The sequence below is a fragment of the Carya illinoinensis genome, chromosome 11 (assembly GCF_018687715.1).
Source record: "Carya illinoinensis cultivar Pawnee chromosome 11, C.illinoinensisPawnee_v1, whole genome shotgun sequence".
NCBI classification, from domain to species: domain Eukaryota; kingdom Viridiplantae; phylum Streptophyta; class Magnoliopsida; order Fagales; family Juglandaceae; genus Carya; species Carya illinoinensis.
This window is the reverse complement of record NC_056762.1, coordinates 15,561,821-15,570,161: the sequence shown is the minus strand read 5'-3', so window position 1 is coordinate 15,570,161 and position 8,341 is coordinate 15,561,821. Positions and strand designations below refer to the sequence as shown.

At 33.8% G+C, this 8,341-nt stretch overlaps 1 long non-coding RNA gene across 1 annotated transcript; it reads left to right on the top strand.

Annotated features, from left to right (window-relative positions):
• The first annotated feature begins 4,486 nt into the window (after positions 1-4,486).
• On the top strand, positions 4,487-7,566 carry LOC122282710. The gene is made up of 3 exons (XR_006230449.1): positions 4,487-4,642; positions 6,350-6,385; positions 7,240-7,566. It is a non-coding gene; the product is annotated as an uncharacterized LOC122282710 (long non-coding RNA).
• The last annotated feature ends 775 nt before the right edge of the window (positions 7,567-8,341 follow it).

Here is an 8,341-nt window from a genome sequence, read left to right as displayed (position 1 = left end):
ATATTATATGCCATGACAAACATGTAACATATAGCATACTTAACATGACATACTTATAATGTATAGCAAATATGTAACAGAATATCTTGTATCATAGATGAATAATTCATGATAGAATAAATTCTGTGTAACAGATGAATAAGTAATGACTTAGCATGACATGGCATATACAATAAAATACATACATACACTATATTTCCTTTATTAATCACCCATACATAGTAAATTGCTAGTAAGTTAAAAGCTAACTTACCTCAGTCTACGCGTTTTCTAAGCAATTTCAAGTGCGATCACGACGAACAGAAAATAGTGATTTTTAAAAGTTAGAAATTAATAACTAACAATTAGAAATATGGAAAACTACTAAATTAGAGAAAAATTACCATTTTACCCTCTACATGTGAGAAAATGACCATTTTACTCCTAACTTAAAGATTTTGTATCCTAACATCAAAAATAACCAAAATTTACATGTCTCATGTAAATTTTGTCTTGAACTCAAATATCAAATTAGAAAAATTTAATACTAAACAAAACCATAAAAACTTTAAAGGGACCGAAACTTGCATAGGTTTTTTCCTTGATTTTTGTTGCAATTCTTCCAATTTCAAAACTCATTATCAAACCAAATTTTTGCAACAAAGATCTTTCTATCTTAAGTTTAAAAAAATACTTAAAAAACCCACTAAAATATGCTAATCATCAACACCAAACTTTTAAAAAAGGATTCAAATTTTTTAACTAAAAGGGCAAACCATTGAATCAAATGACTTGATCTATTTCCAAGCATCTCCAAGAACTTCAAAAATCTAAATTTGTTTTCTAACATATTCATAACATATTCCTAAGAATAATCATGTTTTGAATCATCAATAAAAGTCATCAAAATCACTAAAACAATATTTGGAATTTTTGGTTTCTTTCTAAGTTCTACAAACAAATTTTGTTTCTAACTTGTTTTTATCCACCTTTTGATCCATGACTTATGAAGATGTGATCTTCAAACCAAAGCATCACATGATTTAAAAAGGTGTCCTAAAATATATCTAAGCTTCAAATTCAAGATCACATATTTAAAAATCAACCAAAATATAAATTTAGCCAAGAACATCGATACTTTGGCCTATCAGAATATCTCTTTGCATAAAATTTCATATCTTTGAAAATAACATCAAATATATTCAAAATAATATTCTAACATGTATATAATAGGCTCAGGATCCTCTAATAAAATTATGAAAGCCATTGGAATAGGTTTAAACCACCAAAGATTTAAGCTTTCTCAAAACAGAAAATGTTTTTCCTCTTCTAGAAATAAGAAAATTTTTCATCAAAACCTTTAATCATACAAAAAATCCTCAAACAATAATCATATACAAACGTTAACAATACTCAATTAAAATTTCAGACCAAGATCTATCTATACTTTAGTTTGGTCAAAAACTCCAAAATATAACATACTCTCTAGTTTATCGCCCAGAATAGCCTTTCTGGGGTTTAAACAACATTTGACTAACTAAATGATATCCATGTAAACTAGACTAAAAAAGGAACAACTTTTATGAAGGAAAGTTTACGAAAAAATACTTACAAAAGCTTCGAAATGAGCATGCAAAAGAACTCCAAAAAGTTGAAAATGTTTGCGACCATGGGTTAGTAGACCCCACAATCAACTTGAAATGGGCGTGCAAAAGAACTCTGAAAAGCTTAGTATAGGGTTTTACTAAGGTATGAATCCTCTTTGGGTTGGCACAATTTGATTGGTCGGATGGAATAGAATTTTTGCTTATATGGCATAATCTCACACCTTGATTCCTTCAAATCTATCAAATGTTCCTCATGGTGCCAAGTATTAAATACTATTCATCATGTGTGGCTAAGGTATTGCCGAGTGTCTAAATAAAACTTTTGTAGCCTAATTCGAACATTTCACAATGTAATTTTGAAAACACTGTGCTTGATACGCTTATCAAGGTTACTATTCACTTTAAAAAAGTACATTATAATTTTGGCACCAAAAAATCCTAAATATTCATATGAATCTGTAGTGAAAATATTTTTCGACCTCGAAGTAACCCTAAAAATAAATTCACAATTTCGAATAGGCGTTTCGTTCGAAAATTTGAAAATAGGTTATTGTGTCATAAAATTTTAAATAATCCAACGAGTCTAATGATGTAGACCATAATGCATTCTAATACTTCTAACTATTTCAAATAACTAAAATTGCACTTCTAGCACCATAGTGAGTAATAACACTAATTATGTGGATAAACTAAAACCTATCCAATTGGTTGATTCGTGAAAACTTATAAGGTTTCTAAAACTAATAGAAATTTTACCATTGAATTTCTAACAAGTTGTTACACTAAGAAGTGCCACTTGGTATCCATGCTCGGTGGTGTCTCTTAGGGTTCTGAAATATTCATATGATGAGAGAGGAAGTTGAGGACACTTGGCACCCATGCCAGGTTGTGCCTCTTGGTTTTCCAAAAACTTCAAATAATGAAATAGAGGAAGAGGCCAAGACACTTTGAAATCATGCACTAGAGTTCAGTTACCCTTTGGTATCCAAGGCAATGCAATCATAATGGATGATGGTGAGAGAGAACCAACAGAAAGAGAGCATTCATAGCTTTGCATTTATGGCTTTTGGACATATACCCTAGAGAAGAAACTGAAAGTCAATTTCGAATTGCTCTCATTTTGTCCACCCCTCTCCTTTCATGCTCACACAAAGGGCTCCAGCCACTTGTGCTTCAATCCATAAGCAACACACACACAAAACTAGAACCTAGATTGGTGTTTGGATAAGTGCAACCAAGCCCTAGCCGAGATTTAGAGCTCAGTAAACAAGCTTTGCTCTATCTATTTTTGTGATTTCATAGTGTGAGAAAGTGCATGGATTGTTAATGGAGTCTATAATCCGTTTAACATGATGTTTGTTGGAAAAGTTTAAGATTCAAGGAAAGAAAGGCTAGAATGTCATCCATGGTCTATCAAAGTTTTGGTATTATGGTTTTGAGTCTCTTGGGGGTCGAGTTCATTTATTTCAAAAGTTAGTTTCATATTGCTTCTTGAATGCATATAAGTTGTTCTCAACAAGATGTTTCGGATTCTTAAAGACTCTAGGAACGACCTTGTAATGAGCCTACTATGATTTAGACCCCATTAAGGTTGAATAGTTTTGGAAGTTGGCGTTGGAAGGTTTAACAGCCACCATGGCCCAGTAAGTCTATGAACTCTAGTGAGTGGATTCTAAGATCCACTAAGTACACAAATTAATTCATTAGTTTGAGAATTTTATGAAACAATCTCTAACATGATTAATAATTTTCAGCTTGTTCACCTATCATTTTCATCCATAAATTAAAAGTTTGTGAATGTTGTATATGTTTCATTTGTGTAAATGTTTAAGTATATGGATTCTTGGTATGATATATACCCAGATTTTTACCATGCTAAATCATATGTGTGCTTGGGTTTGTCATACTATATCCAAACCATGTGTATATTTTGAATCATGTCTATGTAACATGTGTGATTGTTGCAAATCATGCCTATGTAATATGTTGGATCATTGTAAGTTGTGCCTATATTGTATGTCCAAATGTAAAAGCCATGCTCTTGTGGTACATTTTCATTTTTTTGTTGCGATGTTAAATGTGACCAACTACTTCTTTTCCTCTCAATTGGTTACGACTCTCATCTATACGCTTTAAAGTTTGAATATTTGTTTTTAAATTTAGGGGATGATTTTTAAATGGAGCTAAGTGTTTTAAAATCTTCTAAAACTCTTGACTTCTAGCAAGATAAGGGCTCTGAGCCCATGGAATTAGGGCATACACGACAAGCATAAGGGAAGCATAATTGGTTTTTCCATGTGTCATTCATGCAAAGAGAAAAGATGAAAATGCATGAAAAGATGGAGCTTGGGGGAAGTGACTTGATTCTTGCCATGTGTCAAACACGCAGAAAGGTAGGTGAAGCGTTTGTCTTAGGAAATGGCAAGATCTTATTGGAAGAATGGACTACATGCCTACTAGGGTTTCTAGTAGGATTTTTTTTTTTTTTTTCCGAGAACCCCTTTAGGTGGACAGCTAGGGCATGGATTTGGGGCATTTTTCCACCCTTGTGATCAATCACACCATGTCCAAGACATTGGTGGAAGAAGATCACCTTGGGAAGAGAGGGAGATTTCAGCCACATGTACACATACACTCTTCACATGCCACTTGGTACACATGCACACATGTAGGAGATTGACGGAGATCCTAGCTAGAGAAAATACCAAATAGCTATGAGGTTCCTTGAATCATGACATGAGATGGAGGGCAAAAGTGGAAAGGGGTTTTGGTTTTAGAGGAAGAGGCTTAGGGTGACATGCCACTTGGCATTCATGCAATGTGTTAGTCTTGTACAAGAAGCTTCTTATTCCTATAAAAAGGAGAGAGTGCAGAAAATCATATCCTTTTTGTCACTTGGAGAATTCTCTTGTGAAGTATTCGGCTACCACCTTTCTCTCCCCTTTCCTTCACTTTCTCACCAACCAAACACTATTAACGCTACTATCTTTTCACTAAAATACCATTTTGAAGGCAAGCAAGGCTAATGGATACTTCTAAGGAGAGATTTGTAGGAGGTATGAAGCTAAAAGCCTACTTTTCCATTTTATCACACACGGCCTTGAGAGGAGGAGCTTTCGATTTTAGCAAGTTCATCATGAACTTGTGCTCACACACACATACACACTTGAGCTACAGGGAGTTAGCTCACTTTTTGAGGAATGTTTCCACATGAACTCACACCTATACACACACGATTTTAGGGTTTTTAAACTAGGGTTTGAGTTAATGAAAGTTTTGGACTTGGTGAGTGAATACCCTAGTCTTACTACGTGAGTCTTTACGTCATTTTATTTTAATCCTTAAGTTAAATATTTTCATGTAAAGATTTTATTAGTTTATTAATTCAATTTATTTTATTTTAAGATGTGTGTGTTTTTTTTATTTTATGTGAATTATTAAAATGAGATGAGAGCATATTTTTATATCCTTAATATACTTTCTTTTAAGTCCTTCACTTTGAATTAATTATGAATTGGCCCCTTTGAACTTACACCCTTGGATTGAGGTAGGTGTAAGATTTATCTTCTTAGGCTTAATCTAGGACATCCAACATGCACCTCATGAGGATTAGCTTTGACCACTTTTCATTTCCTAAGGAGCTTCCGTCGGTTAAAGCGCCAAAAGACTTGCAAGTCTTCTCACTTCTTTAAGCCATCGTACAACATCATTTCCTCTCCTTCTTCCTTCACTTTCTAGTTCAAGAGAAGAACCAAGACTTCTTTCCATCACCTAAACCGTGTGAACTCCCAAAAGAAATAAAGTTAAATCTTTCCAAACCGTGCACTATATATATATTTCCTTACCACTTTGAGGTTTCTTATAGTTGGAATTTCCAAGTGTTTTCATCTTTCAAGAAGTGAAGAAATTTGGGGTAAGGGTTCCTAACTCATTTCTTAGTGTAAGTGATATATGGACTTTTTTGAAATACATCAACCATCTTATATATATATATATGTACATGGTTTTGAGGTGTTGTTAGGGTCAACCGAACGATGTGTTGTATTGTGTCAGTTTTTGTTTTATTTTCATCTCTTTATGTTGTGGTTTGGTATGTATATATGTGCATGTGTTCTGTTTTGCTAACCAAGTGTATACAAAGCTGTTTTGAGGTGGTGTTTCAGGTATATAAATATATAAGGCTATTTGAGAGGTTGCTTTTCGTGTAAATAGATTTGAAAGGCTGTTTTAATATTCTGTTTTGCATGTATATATGTTTATGTTCTGTTTTAAGTGTAAATATATATGAGAGGTTGTTTTAATGTTTTGTTTTGTATATATGCATATTTATGTTTTGTTTTGTATATATGCATGTTTGTGTTCTGTTTAAGTGTAAATATATATGAGAGGCTGTTTTAATGTTCTGTTTTGTATATATGCATGAGAGGCTGTTTTAATGTTCTGTTTTGTATATATGCATGTTTATGTTCTATTTTAAGTGTAAATATATATGAGAGGCTGTTTTAATGTTCTGTTTTGTATATATACATGTTTATGTTCTGTTTTAAGTGATTAAATGCATATGTGGAGCTGTTTTGATGTTGTGTTAACTAAGTTAATTATCTTCTTACGTTACTCTTGTAAGGATTTGTCCAGAGAGTAGTTATTTGAAGTAACGTTAATGGTAGAAAACAACGTTAGATTTATAATATTTTAGTTATCGTTAAAAGGAGGTCTAAAGGATGTTGGATGAGTATTAACACACTTGTTATTTATTGGATTAGGATTTTCTGAAATTAAAGGGATTGCAGCAGATCGAGGTAAGTCGCTATGACCATGCGCCCACGCCAAGTTCTCTTGTGGAAGAATATATCTCTATCTCTTTCCAAACGTTCCTCTAATTAAAGAATAAATGAATTTATATTATGTACAAGCCTTTCTTGGTAGCCCCTGTTAAGTATCCTATCGATTATAATTGGTTGTATGTGTATATGGTAATGCATGCATGTAGATTCTAAGTCATGGAATTTTCATACATGCTTCTTGAAATAACTAAGGTTCTATTTATATGTAAGCATGACATGAAATGCTATTTTCCAAAATAAATGCATATGCATCGGACTAAGGAAGATACTGAAGATGTTTGAATTCAAAGAAAGAAAAGGAATGAATAAACGTATGAAAATATGTAATGGCCATATGAAGGGAAAGGGTACTAAAGAAATGGGTAGATTGCAATGCCGGGTAAGTAGTACTGGTAGTGCACCCAATTCTGCTCCCTAACAGAAAGGGGTTCCTAACCTGTGGCCACAGGTGGAATCCAGGTTCAATAGGACCGCCAACCCCAACACACGGGGTGTAATAGTGTGTTGGTCAAAAGAAAGTGAAAGATTAAGTTAAGTGTATGCATGAAGATATGATATATAAGTATGTATGAAGATAAGAAATAAAGATTATGCATGAAAGTATAGAGTAAGTATATGCATGGTAGTAAGAAGTAAACGTATATATGAAGTTATAAAGAAAGCGTATGCATGGAAGTATTGTCAGAATTAGTATTGGTTTATGGATGCATGTTTTCAAAAGAAAATACTATATGCTTATTAATTTAATGGCATAGTGTACTGCTTACTGAGTATTAGACTCACTTTGTGTTTATGTTTTAAATGTCTAGGTACAGATGAATCTACTGAGGAGCTGAGTAATGCTGAGGAGGGAGGGGTCGACATTTAGTAGTCCCTGGGTAGTTTGGTTTCTTTCTGATGACAATATATGTTTCTTACGTTTTGATACTAGACCCCACATAGGGATGTTTTATTGAGTTAACTTCTAGACAAGATACCTTTGGGTATAAGTTATATTTTATGGTGGGGTGATGGAAACCCCTCCTGCTTTAAGTTAGTTTTCTTTTATAAGGACTGTAGGGACTGAGTCACTTTTTGTTTAAAGTAGTTACGTTAAATGAATGGATAACGGACTCTGAGAGTCCTTTGTAAAGGAATGTAAATGTATGTCTATTAGGTGTTTCTTTTAGTTAGAAATTAGAATTTATGCGTGATGCGTTCGAACCCGTCACATATTATCTTTTAAAAAAATACTAATAACAATATGGGCATTTATTTATAAATAAATTTACAGTTATAATAGGAAAAAGAATAGGTACGGGATCACGGTCTCTCTTTTGATAGTGTGGGGTTTTGACAAATCTTGGTATCAGAGCGAGGTAAGGAGTCCTGTAGACTATAGGGGTAAACTAGGCTAAGGCCCCCTCTCTAAAGTATGCCAAGCTTTGCAACGGGTTCAAATGGTATTTCTTATTGCATGATATGAATTTTGTAAAGAGATTTCAAGTCATGTATGCTACTTTGTATGACTTTTTGCTAACGCTATTGTTATCCATATTCTAGTATGGCAACGCAACACAATAACCATAAACGTCAAGGGTGGCCCAACGCCCATAATCCTGAAGATCAATAAGAATCTCCTAGAGATTCAGAAAACCTCGTTGATGTGGCAACTCGCCTTATAGAGGCTTTCACTAGTGGGCAAACTGCCATGCAAGTACAAGTCCCACATCTGATTGCTTTTGATTCGCTTCTACAAACAGGATCCTCCGTTGTTTGATGGCAAGGGTACAGAACTAGATGCAGATAATTGGTTAGAGAGCTTGGAGAAAATTTTCGGTGTAATCGGCTATACCGAGGAATAAAAGGTAGAATTTGCAGCGTATAACTTGGCAGATGTGGCCAATGGGTGGTGGAAGGCCACTTGCATAT